The sequence below is a fragment of the Protopterus annectens genome, chromosome 1.part0, assembly GCF_019279795.1.
Source record: "Protopterus annectens isolate FY-2018-M chromosome 1.part0, PAN1.0, whole genome shotgun sequence".
In the NCBI taxonomy this organism is placed as follows: Eukaryota; Metazoa; Chordata; order Ceratodontiformes; family Protopteridae; genus Protopterus; species Protopterus annectens.
Window position 1 is genome coordinate 602,472,604 of NC_056725.1, and position 15,903 is coordinate 602,488,506.

At 39.0% G+C, this 15,903-nt stretch overlaps 1 protein-coding gene across 2 annotated transcripts in view; it reads left to right on the forward strand.

Moving 5' to 3' along the window:
- The window catches only part of KCNH1 (potassium voltage-gated channel subfamily H member 1), a 2,413,895-nt gene that overhangs the window by 1,919,853 nt on the left and 478,139 nt on the right, over positions 1–15,903 (forward strand). The gene's annotated exons all lie outside the window — the stretch shown is intronic.

Below are 15,903 nucleotides of genomic sequence, written 5' to 3' on the forward strand. Positions count from 1 at the left end.
AAGACACTTTGAGAGATGGAGGCACTGGCATGACCATTAGGAGACATCTTAGATGTGCTTGCGTGACTTCACAGAGCACTTCAAGAAATCCTTTAATCCCCCTTATGATGGCTCAACACTCTTCAGGTCTAAAATTAAAGAGACACTCTCAAGAAATGAGCAAAATGGAAAGACCCTTTCAGCCACAGGAATACGTTTCTCTTCCCCAAGAGGTATTTTTTATGGGAAGCAGAAAGGAAGAATGAAACTATGGTTTCAAAAATCTCTAGGGTTTTTCTACCAACACTCCTGGAAACAGATTCTTCCCCAGGGAGAGGGGCAAATTCGAATGGTGAACATCACCCCCACAACAGAGGTAGTCCACAAAATTAAGGTGTCCTGGGCCCATTCTCCATGAGGCCTTACCAGCTCCCCTGCACGGTAACCTGATTGTTGCAGTCTGTATTTGGGGGTGCTTATCTCTGTACCACAAGGCCTGGATGTTCATCACCAAAGGCATATTGGTGCAGAAGATCATGACCAGAGAGTATTTAATCCCCTTTCTGTCATACCCCCTGCCTTCAAGAAAGCTCCCCAATGTTCCACCCTCCCATTGAAAAGCAGCAGTTATAGAGAGGAAAAAATGATTGACAATCAAGCCATCCAGGAGGTCCCACCAGACATATGTGGATCTGAAACTTATTCAAGATTCTTTTTGGTGCTAAAGAATAGGGACCTCAGGCCAATTTTGGACCTCAGTCTTCTAAATCAGTATGTCAAACAGACAAAGTTCCAGATGGTCATGGTACAGTTCAGTCTCCCATTATTGAGAAAAGATGTTGAATGTGCTCAGTAGACCTTCAGGATGCATGCTGCCATATGAAGATGGACACATGCTTCAAGAGGTTTCTCCTCTTCTGGTTGGGAGCCAGCCATTTCCAATTCAGAACCGTGCTCTTTGGTGTCACCACAGCCCCCCAGGTGTTCACCAAGTGTATGGCAGTTGTCACAGCTCACTTCAGATTGCAAGTGTTCCCATAACAGAACGACTGGCTTATCACTGCTCCCACCAGGAATCTTCTCATCCATGCCAGGGATTCCTTCTTCCAACTTTGCACCCAATTTGGCATCACAATGAACTCACCCAAGTCCAAGTTTCTCCCTGATCAGATGATAGAGTTCATAAGGTCTCTCCTGGATACAAAATGTCAAATAGTAAGACTTCAAGAGAACAGGATTGCTACCCTCTCCAAACAGACCTTAGAAGTTTTTTCCTGTCAGAAACCATCAGCAAGAATGATTCTATGCCTCCTAGGATCAATGGCTACTTCCATTAATGTGGTTCCTCTTACCAGATATCACATGAGAGTTCTTCAGTGGACACTTTCAGTCCAGTAGTATATCAGGCATCAACGCCTGAATTTCCAAGTACTTCTCATTAATATTTGCAGTACACACATTCAGTGGTGGCTTTTGCCCCTTAAAGATTTCCAAGGTTGCCCCTTTGTTCTCCCTCCTCCCCAGACCACAGTAACTATGGATACTTCCTAAATAGGGAGGCATTAAGTGGGGCAGACTGTCCAAGGCATATGGTTCCTCCTCTGCCGCATGTCTTCATATCAGCTTTCAGGAGATGAAGGCAGTCCTCCTAGTGTTGCAGGCTTTCCACAACTCCCTTCCTCTGGGAATGGTATCCATTCATAAGGACAACTTGTTGGTAGTCTGGTACATCAACAAGCAGGAGGGAACACATGCATACCAGTTGTATCAAGAGGATAAAAGTTTGGCAATGGGCAACATCTTCCCACTGCTTTCTGGCAACAACACACATCCTGGGGAAATCCAGTGCTCTAGCAGACAGGTTGTGCAGAGCTAACCCTCAATCCAACAGTAGCAAAACAGATATTCTCCCACTGAGGTCGATCATTCTGCAGTCTCTTTGCTTCCCCTTAAAATGCAGCAGGTACTTTGCCCTAAAGCCCCCAAGAGGTGAAATCATTGAGGGATGCTGTAACCCACATTTGGCCCCCTGGGCTCCTGTTTGCTTCCCCCTATTCCTCTCATCCTAAAATTCCTACAGAACGACTTGGCAAGGAATGTCAAGGTCATCCTCATTGCCCCATTCTAGCCCTGTCAGGTGTGGTTCCCCTTAATCTGTCCTCATCTGATATGCCCGCCTTGAGTTCTGGATCCCAATACAGATCTGTCACACATCTGGATTGCCTCACCTGGACATTCAGGCCCTCAGTAGACCTCTGGGTTTCTCTAGTTCCAAAGATGGATAGACAGTACAGGCTTTCCTACCAGATGATTCACATCTTCACTTCTGCACAGAGACCTTCTTCTAGGAAAATTTGCAGAAGCAATTTAAAAATATTTTCAATTTGGGCTTCTAACAGAAACGTGGATCTTTTTTCAGCTCCTCTTCCAGCTATTTTATATTTTCTAGCTTCACTTTTCCATGATGGGGCCAGGTACTCTACTACTAAAGTTCAGCTAGTGGCCATTTCAAACTTCCATTTTAGAGAAAACTGATCTTATATCACTTCTGTTAAGATATCCAAGGCCTTTCACAGGAGTGACCTCCTCCTCAAGCCTCCCTTAAGACACCCCGGTCTCTCTTGGAATATCATCATTCTTTTACAGGCTTTGACAAGGCCTCCCTTAGAACTTGCAGCCATGGTAGATCATACATTTCTAGACTGGAAAACTTTGTTTCTGGTGGTAGTTACTTCAACTTGGAGACTATCAGAGTTGCAGGCCCTCTCATGCAAACCTCCCTATTTGTTTTTCATAATGATAGAGTGACCCTGTCAACTAATTCTTCATTTATTCCAAAGATGGTTATGGAACCTTCAATTAATAAATGTCTCAGTCTTCCAGTTTTCTTTCCAAATTTTTCCAACAAAGGTACATGCTGCACTTGTTGGATGTGCATTGCCAACTCCATTTCTACCTTCACCGTACTAAGAAATTCAGACAGTCTAATCAGTTGTTTGTTTCTCCACAGACAGACTGGGACAAAGAGGTTCTAAAGTGGCTGTTTCTCAATGGTTATCTGACTGTGCCACATATATATTTACAAAGAAAAGTGGCTGACCTTATCCAAATTTCTGAAGGCTCATTTGACTCGAGCTGTGGCTACCTCTGCTGCCTTCCTTTCTAGAGTTACCTTTGATGATATTAGTGCTGCAGCCAGTTGGTCCAGTGTCCATAAATTATTTCTCATTATAAATTGGACTTAGACTCCAGAAATAAGACTGCTTTTGTTTCAGCCATCCTTCATAATATCCTTCCATGAGACCTTCCAAGGTTTTCAATAGCTGGGAACTCTGTCCCAACCACTGAGGAAGTGAACATCAGATAAGAAAGTTATGTAATTACCATACTAATTGATCAGTGTTGTCGGCTTCCATCATCCCTCAGCTTTCACCCCCCTAAAGTCCCCTTTCCATTTTTACTATTATTATTATTTCTTGGTTCCTGGTACGATCATACAGATCTCTACCTAGGTTTGTCCATTGGCTCATCAAACTCCAGAGCAAAGAATGAGTTATTGTAATAAAAATATTTATTTTGTATTTCTTTTTTGAGAAGAGGGTTCTTTGTCCATTGAGTAAAGCTAAGACGTAGTGACCTCAATGCTGGTTATAATTTTTTATGTAATGCAGTGGGTTCATAACTTGTGTGGGAAGTAATGTAGAACTTATTCCCAGAAACAGTTCTTATTGTGTTTAATCTTGAGTCATACATAGTAAGATAAGTACATTACTTATTTTTCTTTTCTGCAGTTCAAGGGCTTGAGGGATGGTATAGTGGTCAAGGTGTTGACCTCAGAGACACAAGGTACAGGATTTGATTCTCACCTTTCAAAGGAAATTAACTAGGCTTAAAGTAACCTACAATGGCAGCTAGCCTAGTACTTGCCTATAAACATATGCATAGCTTTAGGTACATTTTTATAGAAGTATTTAGAAACACGCTTTTACTGCTTTTTGTGTTCATGGTTGAAGTTCCAGGACTTTGTTTGTGCCAATGTTTTGTCAGTTCTTTGTTTTATAGTAATATTTTTAGATCAAATGTCCTAGGTTCACTGCATACAATTTCCATGGCAAAATATTCTTTCACACTTAAAGAAGCTATGAAAATGATAACCTTATATTTAAAAAAAAAGACCATATTGAGAAATTATTGCCCTAGCAAATGGCTGCCTTTTCTAAACCTTACCCCCATCAGACATACAGAGTTGTATTGGTTTATTCACTCTGGGATACTTTGAGCAAGCTGCTTTTTTATCCACCCCTGCCCAGCTTCATCTGCTTCTGTTTCTTCCTCACCAACAAATGAGTACAGAGTGTGCTGCTGTTCCTCCTTCAGTGTGTGTTTCACTGAGATACTTTCCTAGCACAATGACCAGCTAAACTGACAAGGAGAATTCTAGTCGTGTCCAATGTTTCCTGCCAGCAGTAGGCACTTGTGTCTAGTTCAGCCATCAGACCTGTATCACTGTTCCTTCTCCCTAACTTCTGGAAAAAGCTGCTAGATAGCTTGGCATGGGCCATGGCTACCCTACAAAATGACAGAAATAAAAGTGAATATGACAGGAATGAAGTAGGCCTCTCCATCTTTAGGAAGCTAGTCATGTTAGTTATGAGCTCATTTTCAGGAAAGCAGTTTCTAATCCCAACCTTCAGAAAAACATAATCTTGCATAATATAATTGCAGATAGTTTTCTAATCCCATGTTTCAGAAGAACTTAACCTTTCAGAATCAGATTGCAAAGCGATTTTCTACTAGCGCATTCAACAAAATTCAACCTTTCATAACTAGACTGCAAAACAGTTTTCTAATCCAATGTTCTTGAAAAATGTAACCTTTCTTAACCACATTGCACAGCAGTTTTTTAATCCAATTCTCTGGAACAACTTAACTTTTGATAACCTGATTACAGGGCTACCTAATGGATAAAATAATAAGATGCAAGTGTGCTAGTTTTAAAAAAGTAGGTTTTATTCCCAGTGCCACCTGTACAGTGTGCAATGTTAAACCCGAGCTTCCAGGTATCGTCTACATAGCCAACCAATGAAGTAGACCGACAGATGGTAAAATCATACTATAATACCAAAACCACACTGGATACTGGAGTTGAACTAGAAAAATGAGCATACCAAACTTTAGTATCTTTGCATCTGATGGTGCATTAATGTTCCTTAATTCTTTCATTACACACCCTAGAGGTAATTTCTACATAGAACGCCTCACAGCCTGTGCAAAGACTGCATAAACAACACCCTTTGTAGTGCAAGTATACCTCCCTGTTGCATTATATCTTATTCATATGAGGCAAAATAATAAATGCACCCTCATGTGTAAATCTGCAAGTACTAGACAACCCGCATTTATAGGTACAAACTGCTTAAAAAGTGGCAGCTGGTGTCACCAGTATATTATCATGTTGGAACAGATTTTTTTAAACTGTAACTCTTTTTATATACAAAGAAAGGTTTTTCTCCTATTGCCTTAAAAATGTCCCAATGACCCTTGAAAATGCAACAGTTTTTAGAAATAATGTTCCGAATTTCATAATTGTCTATTGACATATCCAAATTACACAGTAATGTGTTGTTTTTGTTGTTACCACTAGATTCAATATCATTCTTCACTTTGTCTAGATGTCTATGCAAAATTTTAGCAAAATGTGCATATCTTTTTGATATAATTTCATTGCCACTTGCTGATAACCAAGTTTCCTTATAACGTCTATCTAAAATGAGGGATCTACTTCAGTAGATCGAACTTTTAAATTTTCAGAGACAATATGGCCAAGACCATAACATCGAACATTTAAAAGTTCGAAAACTGAAGAAAACATAAAAAAAGAAAAATAAAAACAAAACTAAACCTGCATAGCAGTGGGTAAGCCTCCCTGCACCCCCCACACCCCCGCTACTTAAATATACAAACTCTGAGATCGGACTACATTGTGGAAAAAGGAAATCATCCTGTTCTGCACTGTACTCGGACCTCCATTCAGTCCGTTCAAACTTTTAAATGTTCGATGTTATAGTCTTGGCCATATCATCTTCGAACATTTAAAACTTCGATCTACTGAAGGGAACCCAAAATGAGATAAGTAATAAAATTAATTTCCTCATTAAAAATTAAATCTCTAGTAGTTAATCTGGAACCCCTGATATAGTGGCCTCTTGGTATATTTTTCTTTCTAAACTCTTAGAGTGGTACTTGATCTTCCTTCCTTTCTTTCATGACTTTTTTGTTGTTCACATGGACGGTACAAAGCATGATGGGATGCATAATGCTCACATGACACGCTACAGCCTTGTATTCTGCAGACAGCATATACAAAACAACCTTGCCTACATTAGTTCTGGAAATGCAGCAAAACCAGTGATTAAGAAAGTTGGACCCAGTGCAGTTGTGCTTTTTGAACATGGTGTGTGCATATGTTTCATATACTTACTTACATAAACCAATCCCTGAACAACTTTGTATGCAAACTGCAGTTCACTAACACCATTGTAAAAGAAGCTTGTGTCTCTCATCTCCCAGCAGTCCTTAAGAGGAAGGAGTTAAATGGAACACTGCACTCCCCCCACCTGTATTAAGGAAAAAAGATTTTAAAGAAAATGTAAACTGCTACGAGTAAAACAAATAATAAATACTATTGTTATTCAGTTAAATTACTACTATAATGGAATGATTTAATCCAAGGCAGTGAACTAAATGTCTTGCTGTCACTCTGTACTTCCTTAATATGCTGATAGTAAGTATCAATTTCACTAGCAGATAAAAGTTTCTTATTTGTGTAGAGATCATAACAGGGCCTAGCACTCCTAACACGTGCCAAAAAGTATTAACTGAAGATTGCAGTTAACTGATTTGTGGAGCACTGTCCATCAGGTAGTGACAGGCAGAACAGCAAACTTATAGCATTTCTTAGAATAACCTGTAAAAATTATTTTTAGCATTACTAAGGGCCAAATGGATTTAGATTCAATATTCTTTATTAAATTTACCATAATAGTTGAAATTAGTAAAGCAGTTTTCCTTTATTAAGATTCTTCATATTGTTATATGATTTCTGCTTCAGAACTCCAGGTCCAGGGTTCAATCCTGACTTCCGGTTGCTCTTTCTGGGGAATTTGCATACTTTTGCATGTCTGTTTGTGTTTTATATAGGCACACTGGTTTCTTCACAACTTCTAAAAACTTGCTGGTTCTGTGGCTACTGCAAACTGTCAGTGTATTTTACTTATCTTCTGACCAGGATCATGTTAAAAAATAAACCAGTTATATTACCCAGATAACAAGCAAAAATACTGACAATATTCAAGTATGGAATAACAAGAGTGGGATATTACATGTAAGCCATCCTTATCCGATAAATTTCAAACCTGAGCAGAGTACCCTTACAGAGTATTACGACATCAGGAGTTTGAAATGTCTGTATTAATGGTAAGCATATTCCAATGCTGACCTTTATGTTATATGAGAATGCATGGAATGATCCTATTTATTTTCAGGTTGTAACATCCATATGTAGAATTGTTATCTCAAACTTTCTGTGAGTTTTTTTTTCCTTAGAGACTTGCCAAGCCTATCAAAGACTTTTTTGGGTCAAGGGTAAAGATGAGAGATTGCTGGCTTTACATCATTCAGTAATATTTACTGTCCTCACAGCATCACATCCTATGCTGCAGTTTACTTCTGTTCAAAACAGTTTGCTATCTTATAAAAAAAGAGGACAGTGATTACTAAGTTCAGTAGATTATAGTTTTCTTAGAACTTTCCCCAAGTGTGTTATTGCAGATATTGGGCTGTATGACATTATCAGTTTAGGTTTCTTAATTTTCCTTCAAATCACATATCATTACTTTGAAGATTGTTTCTGACACATTTGCAGCAGCACGCAGCTTTCTTACAGTTTATCTAGTACAAAACAAGTCAGTAGGTCATTGATTTATAAAGATCACTTGAGAGGCCTTCAGGGACAGGCACTGCGCCTGAAACCAGACAGTTCATGTCTATAAACATTTCTTCTGTAAGCATAGACATAAAATACCTTGCTCCTGTTTATATTATAAGTACAAGGGAAATTATTCCAAAGAAAACTTTTGTCTCTATATTTCTGACTTAGTTTCTCCAAGGTGAAATGTTATTTAGTAAATTTATCACTATATTACATTTTAGTCATTTTTCTAAAAACTAACATATTTTGCTTTCTACAATATCACTTTGTATATCTTGTTTATGATTAATAGTAGCATAGATTGGTAAGTTTGATAAGGGCTCAGTCCATTTTTTACCTTCCCATGTTGCTACCTTTTACACATTTCCCAAAACTGTTTAGTATCTGAAATCTGCTTCCCTTCTGAGTGATATTTTTTAGCCTGATCCATGAACTCCTAGACTAATATACTGCGTTTACATTTTGTGCCATACATTGACCCAGCGGTGCCTTGTTTTTATCCATAGAGGAGGATCCCTATGACACTGACCTTCGTAAATGAAATGTAAATCTTGCAGTTCTAAAACATGGAATCCTGAGTGTGAAAATTCACTTGCTTTGGAGATAATTCTGTTTAACCCTGACTTACGGTGATTTGGGGGTTAATACACATGTGGAAGGTGCAACGTGAAAATGCAGGGGTGTGCGGGACATAAAGCCCTTAAACAAAATAGCTATCAAAGTCATTGTTCTCTTTCTTCACAAGTTGTATGCACAGAATTCCATGTTTTAGAAAGTTTGAGTTGTAAACATCATACTATATCCAGTTGAAATGAGACCTGATTTCTACTCCAGTCATGCAGATGTTATGCTCTGTCCTTTGGGTGGTAGTGTTACTGCTGTCTCACACACACACACACACACACACACACACACACACACACACACACACACACACACATACACACACACACCACTCACTTCATGTGCAACATTGACACATTAATTATTATTAATTAGGCCTCATGTCTATGGTCACTTCCTTTTCTGCTGCTGTACCATGTTTTCCTGGTAGTTTACTTTTGTTTTTATAACCTAGCTGCTGTTTTAAATTATGATTCAACTATTCTGACAGATATTAGCATAACCTTCAGCATGGCATGCTTCATTTTCCGTCCCATATGCAATGTCAGTAATGAAGATGTGTACATTTCTGACCTCACGTTTGGTCCCTGTGGCCTTCATCCAGTCTAGTAACTATCCCTTGACATTGGTTCATTTGCCACCATATTATCTACTATTACAGAAGCAGATTCTGTCCCAGTACATCCCTTCATGATTCACGTTCAGACTGCCTAGCTTATTCACTGTCTTTCTCTGAAAAGTATAGTTAAAGTTCTTGTAGGCAATTAGTTAAACATTATTTATTTTGCTAAGTCAAAATTTTGTTCATTATCTCATGGAAATAGTTTAGATCCATTTGTCATTCCCATCTACTACTGACATCGATTTTTAAATCCTGCAAATTAAGGAAATTATAAACGTTGCACAGGCCATTTTATCAATGGGGGTATTGCTGTCAGTCTTTTCTTTACTCCCTCCTTCTAGAAGTGGTGTCATGGCTGCAGGCTAAAATGTTCCCCTTTGTCACATCATTCATTAAACGGATAACTATCAAATGGGACAAGTACTCCATCTACATTCTTTAATATTTCAAATGTATCCTGTCTGTTATGATTGCATTTTCTGCCTAGCATTTTCTGATTGCCCTCTGTAAATGTGTAGGTTCCCTTTTTCCTGCTGTGACTGGTATTAGCAGGTATAATATTTATACTCAGATTCCTTTATGAATGAAGTCTCTTGTCTTCTCATTCACCTTAGCCTCTTTTAACCCAAGCTTTTCCAGCCGTGTCTTGCGTGGCATTACATTTGGCTTTGACTAGTTACAAATTTTCTGTACCACAGTTCATCAGAGTATCTGAAAATTGCACTTGTCATCATCGGTTTGATCTGTTACATAGACAAAGTATACATAAACAAGTCATTGTTAAATATTACCTTACAAAGTAAAAGCTCTGGAGGACTGAGAAGGCTAAACATTTCTTTACTTTCCTGATAGAATTGATCTTAATGCTCTTCTCAAAGCCTAAATCAAGACATTTTCCTTTAAAGTCAGTGTTGGATGCAATGGGTTTTCTACTGACAATGCCTTCCCTTTATTATATCTTTTGTTAAAATTATTGTAAGGTCCATATCTCTCAACTGTCCAGAGTTTTGCCTTATAGTTTTGGTCTGTTCCTTATAAAATGTGTGGTTTTCTGGAAAATAATTGAGGACTGAAGTTACTAAATAATGACAGACATTTCATTTTCAGACTTATTATCCTTCAGAAAATGCATGCCGATGCACAACCTATTATTCTAGCAACTTTCTAAGTTTATAGGCGTAATATTTAAAATAGGTCCCTAGTTTTGGGCCTTTGTTTTTTGCCTTTGTCCAGATTTCTTGTGCTAAGAGGTTGAGAGGTATAAGGTCTTTTTACTGTTATTGACCACTTTACTGTGTTATTCTTGTTAGTGTCTAAGCAGCTCTGAAATATAAAGTCACTCACAATATATTTTAATTCTTTTATTCAGATTTTGTGTCAATAACCAAGCTGGTGATAGCTGGTTCTTTTTACAGAAATTTGTATTTTCCATTCTGAAATAATTTTCCTATATCTCAGATAATCCAGTTTTTAACTTGCTTTGTTTTGGGAAGCATGATTAGTCGAACTGCAAACCAAATGTAAACCCATCTTTCCACAACCCCTTTTCCTATTTTTGAATATGGGGTCAGGGTGACACTTAAACAGTGACAATCAGCTAGAGCAAATGTTCACACCACTTGGTGCTTAGCCCTGCTGTGGCTGTTTTTCCATACCGCCACTCACACATACATTCACACCTATGGTTAATTAGGAGTAGCCAGTCTACCTACTGCATGTCTTTGGAGTGTGGGAGGAAACCAGTGCACCCAGAAGAAACGTATGCAAACACAAGGAGGATATATAGACTCCACACAGAAGACACCCCAACCGAGAATTGAACCATAGAACAAACCTAACAGTAAATGGCAGATGCTATTTATTTTTGCAAACTACAAGCCATGGTATCATTGCTTGGACAGATGGTCATAGAATGTATTAACTTCCTTTCTTTCTTTCTTTCTTTTATATCTTCCATCTGTCCATCTGCACATTATTTGTTTGTTTTAATTACTGCTAAATATTTAAAAGACTAACATTTAAGACCACTCAGTGTACTGTCTTCTAATATTCAGAATAATATTCTTCTTCCCTTAATAAAAGAGGTAAAGGCCTTTGGGCTACTGCTACATTAAGTAGGAAGTGAGAAAAAGCAAACAAAGGAACCATTAACAGAATGTAAGGTTGTTCCCTATGACCCTCCATTTAGAAACAAAATAAAACATGCCCCTCCCTCTGCCACTGGGAAAAAGGAAAACACTCCTTCAGAAATTAAAATGGGCCAAAACTTTGGTGAAGTGCCAACATCATGCACCGCAAGCTGTTATTTAATATTCCTCTCCACTTCCTGTTTCTCAAGATAAAATGTGGAGCTTGGATTTTATGTGCAGGATTCAAGAAAAATTCACTGCAACAGTGCCTGGTAGCAAACAGCAGCAGAGCTGTCCTAACAGAAATGAGGCAATTCCTGCAGTTTTCTGCTCATTCGGTATATGGCTGACATTGGCCTTTTGTACCTAAGTGACAAACAATCCAAGTGAGAGTCAATTGTCTTTTATTATGATGAATTTTAAATAAATATGCCACCTTTACTTTTCCTGAATCTCTGCATGCAATAGCTGTATGTACCTGCTGGGTAGGTATTATGAGTATACTAATGAATCTCAGAATTATGAATCAGAAACTACAGTTTCTGTTTGTGATTATCCCAAAGCTCACCAGATAACTACAAATACTGTTCATGCAATAGGAATGTGTTAGAACTAAATCAAAAATTCTATTAATAGAAGTGAATGTTAAAAAACAATGGAAGCAAATATTTTTGCAGAGTGTCTGGACCTTGTATGTCTTCCCCGTGATAACTTAATATACTTATGCTGAGCTGACACTAGGAGAATAGAGATTGTGTATTTTATTTATTTCTTCTGATCACAATGAAATATTATGTGGTTGATATGGAATCCAAGCTTTACCTCTGAAGCTTTGTTCTTAAGGTGGATTTCTTGGCATCCACGTCTCAAATGCATATTATACACATTACAATCAGAGGCCCAGGCATAGTCCTCTGTATAGATAATCGGTTGTATTTGCCCAGTTACTGTAAGAGATAACACCTGTAGTTTACACATTAAAGAGTTGTAAAACATCACATAACATAACAAAACATAACAGTTCATGGTATGGAATACGGAAACATTCAGAAGCCTGAAACATCATAAGCCTGAAAATCAAAATCCTGAAACCAAAAGCCTGAAAATTCAGAATCCTGAAAACTCAAAATCCTGAAACTCAAAATCCTGAAAACACAAAATAGACATACTGATGTCATTGTGGCTTTGCTGTTGTTAGCCCTGTGGTGTTAGGTCATGCGTTGGGTTCAGGTAAGTGTGCGGTTGGTTTTATGTTCGGGTTAGGGGTGGTTTAAGTGAGTTAGGGTTAGGGCGCAGGTTAGGCATGTATGCAATAGTGACAGAAATTAGGGTTAGGGGCGGTTTAAGTGAGTTAGGGTTAGGGCGTAGGTCAGGTGAGTGTGCGATAGTGACGGACCTTAGGGTTAGGGTTAGGGTCAGTTGGTAGATATTAGTGTCTTTGTATTGGAATATTAGCATTATTTGTGTTTTCAGGATTTTGAGTTTCAGGATTTTGGGCTTTCAGGATTTTGAGTTTTCAGGATTCTGAATTTTCAGGCTTTTGGTTTCAGGATTTTGATTTTCAGGCTTATGATGTTTCAGGCTTCTGAATGGGAACTATATATATATATATATATATATATATATATATAATTCTGAAATACTAGACTGCTTTTCTAATTAAAATTTATAAAAAGAGCTCTAACTTACAATATTTCGAATATAAAGGAACTTATGAAATGTCAGTTAAAATGTTTTAAGTTCCATGTACTTCATAAAGTTATACTTCGATTAAATGTTGTAACTCTAATATTCCAATTAACATGACTTTCTATAGAAACCTGTTGCTCTGTTTGTCTTTGTATAAAATGACATACTTTTTGTCAAAATATCAAGGATGTTTGAAAGTTTATCAAACTACAACTGAAAGTTGTAATAAGTATTCGTATTTGCTAGTTCACCAACAGTAGAAGCAAATTCAGAAAAAGTACCTGGCCGTAAAGATTAGGGTTTTGTTGATACTTACAGTTGTCATGACATAAATCATGGCATGCTACTGCTGATTCTGGTATAACTAATTAAATCAGAAATTCACTGTGAACACAAAGGTACTGGAATCTCAATACCGGAGGAATGCCAGGCACCCAGCATTACTGCAGCACAGGTTAAAGCTGCATTGTCCAAGGCCAAGTATACAACTTCCATGGGACCCGATAATATCCCTGGATGTGTTCTACATGAACTACAAAGTAAACTGGCACCACATCTGTGTGCTCTGTTTACTCAGAGCCTCACCTTAGGCTTTGTCCCAACCGAATGATGCACTGCTACAGTCATCCCTCTCCATAAAGGGGGAGCGACTACAGACCCTGGGAATTATCACCCCATTAGCCTGACGAGTCTGATATGTAAGGCTATGGAGCACATCATCTTAGACCTAATTATCAAGGATATAAGGAATCTCCAAATTCTAGATCCCATGCAGTTTAGTTTTGTGAAAGGTAGATCATTCCTGCTCAAGCTGGTTGACTTCTTTGAGTCTTGTCACCAGAGCTGTGGACGAGGGCGAGGCAGTTTATACAGCGTACCTCGATCTGGCCAAGGCCTTTGATACCATTCCCCACTCAGGAATTATTGATGAACTCCCCAAACTAGGCATCAGCCCCTATATTACTAGGTGGGTTGCAAATTGGCTCACAGATAGAACCCACAGTGTGAAAGTAGTGGACTCCAGGTCAGACTGTCGACCAGTCACGAGTGGAGTCCCACAGGGATCGGTCCTGGGTCCTCTCTTGTTTGGCATCTATTTCTCAGAAGTCTAAACCAATATGGTGGGACTCTGGCTGACCAAGTTCACCAACGACTGCAAGCTGGGAGCCATTATTAACTCCCAAAGTGATACAAACATCCTACAGAAAGGCCTCACTGAGACCTATGACTGGAGTCGAAACCATGGCCTTAAGTTTACTGTCAAAAAATGCTTCGTCATCCCCTTTGGGAAAACCTCAGTTCCCACTAATTACCACATTGATGGGAGCCCACTGAGCACAGAAGGCGTTATGAGAGATCTGGGGGACACAGGTTGGCAGCAAGCTCTCATTCGACCACCACATTGGCACTGTGGTCAGAAAGTCCTTCTATGTGGCACATCTCATTACCAAAGGTTTTGCATCCAGGAAGAAAGAGGTCATCATCTCTCTCTACTCTTCCCTCATTAGGCCAGTAAATGAGTATAATGCCCCATTTGGCATGTACCTCACTAGACACATGCAACAGCTGGAAGGGCCACAAAATCCTCATGATAGGATCCTAGGCCTAAAACAGATGTCCTACACAGACAGACTCAAAAAACTCCAGCTATTCTCTGTCTCATGTCATGTACTAAGAGGCGATCTCTGCTTGACCTGCAAAGCCATGTCTGACCCAGCTCTGTTAGAAATGCTACATCTAAAGAAATCCAAATCCCTCCACACCACATATTCGACAGACCTCAATCTCATTACCACAATCAACAGAACATGCTGGAGAGATGGGTTCATAACCCAGAGACAGCCCATGCTCTGGAATAGACTTCCCATACATGTCAAGCAGAGCACCTCACTGGCCCTCTTCAAGAGAAATCTTGATGCGTGGATGGGAAATAAAAAGTTCACCCTGGGGACCATTGCAGTGGCTGTACATGATAGAGGCACTGGGAACTAACGTCAGCCGGCACGATGGCAGGGCACTTCTATGGGCTAGGCTTATAATGGCTCCAAGGCCATTAGCCTAGTACATACCTATGAACCTATGGACACAGGCATGATGTAATAGCTTTTATTGGACCAATGCTTGGTTGGATTACAGCAGGCCAATGACCATTGCCTGCAATCAAATAATGGATACTGTCATTCACTTTTGTCCACAGGCAGCCAAAGTACATACCCACTCATTATAGCCACATTATTATTTACAAGTTAGATGTCTGACTTGCAGTCAACAAGGCCAGTCTTAATTGAAATAAAGCCTGAACAAAGGACTCCATGGGCTGTCCTTGTTGCAAATTAGTCCCCCCCTTGCACTTCACCAGTGCCGCCTCCCATGTTTCCCCTCATCTTGGCCCCGCATCATCCAAAGAGAGTATTTCTTTTTTGCTTTTTCAAACTTTGTCTTCCTTTATAACTTTCCCAAAGCTTTTAACACACACTAACTAGCCAGTACTCCAACTGAATTAAGCCATGCTCTGAGGTGCACCTTAGAGCTTGCTTAACAATATTTTGATTTAATGATAGCCTGAATAAAGTTCATGAGTTTCTTTTAAGGACAAATAAGCTATGTCACACAGAGACAGGGAGTACATTGAGACCCCAAAATAAAAACAATGACAGCCAAAACCTCAGCCACAGAACGAAGGCGCTATTAAATGGGAACACTATCGATATGTCATTCTGGCATTTGCAGTCATACAGATCCTGCCCGGACTGACAGTACCAGGCTCTTATTGATTGAAATGCAGATATCTGGCTGTAATAGAAAGTGAAAAAAAAAAAGATTATGGCTAACTTGTTACTTTTAGATACACTGCAATCACTCTCCCAAAC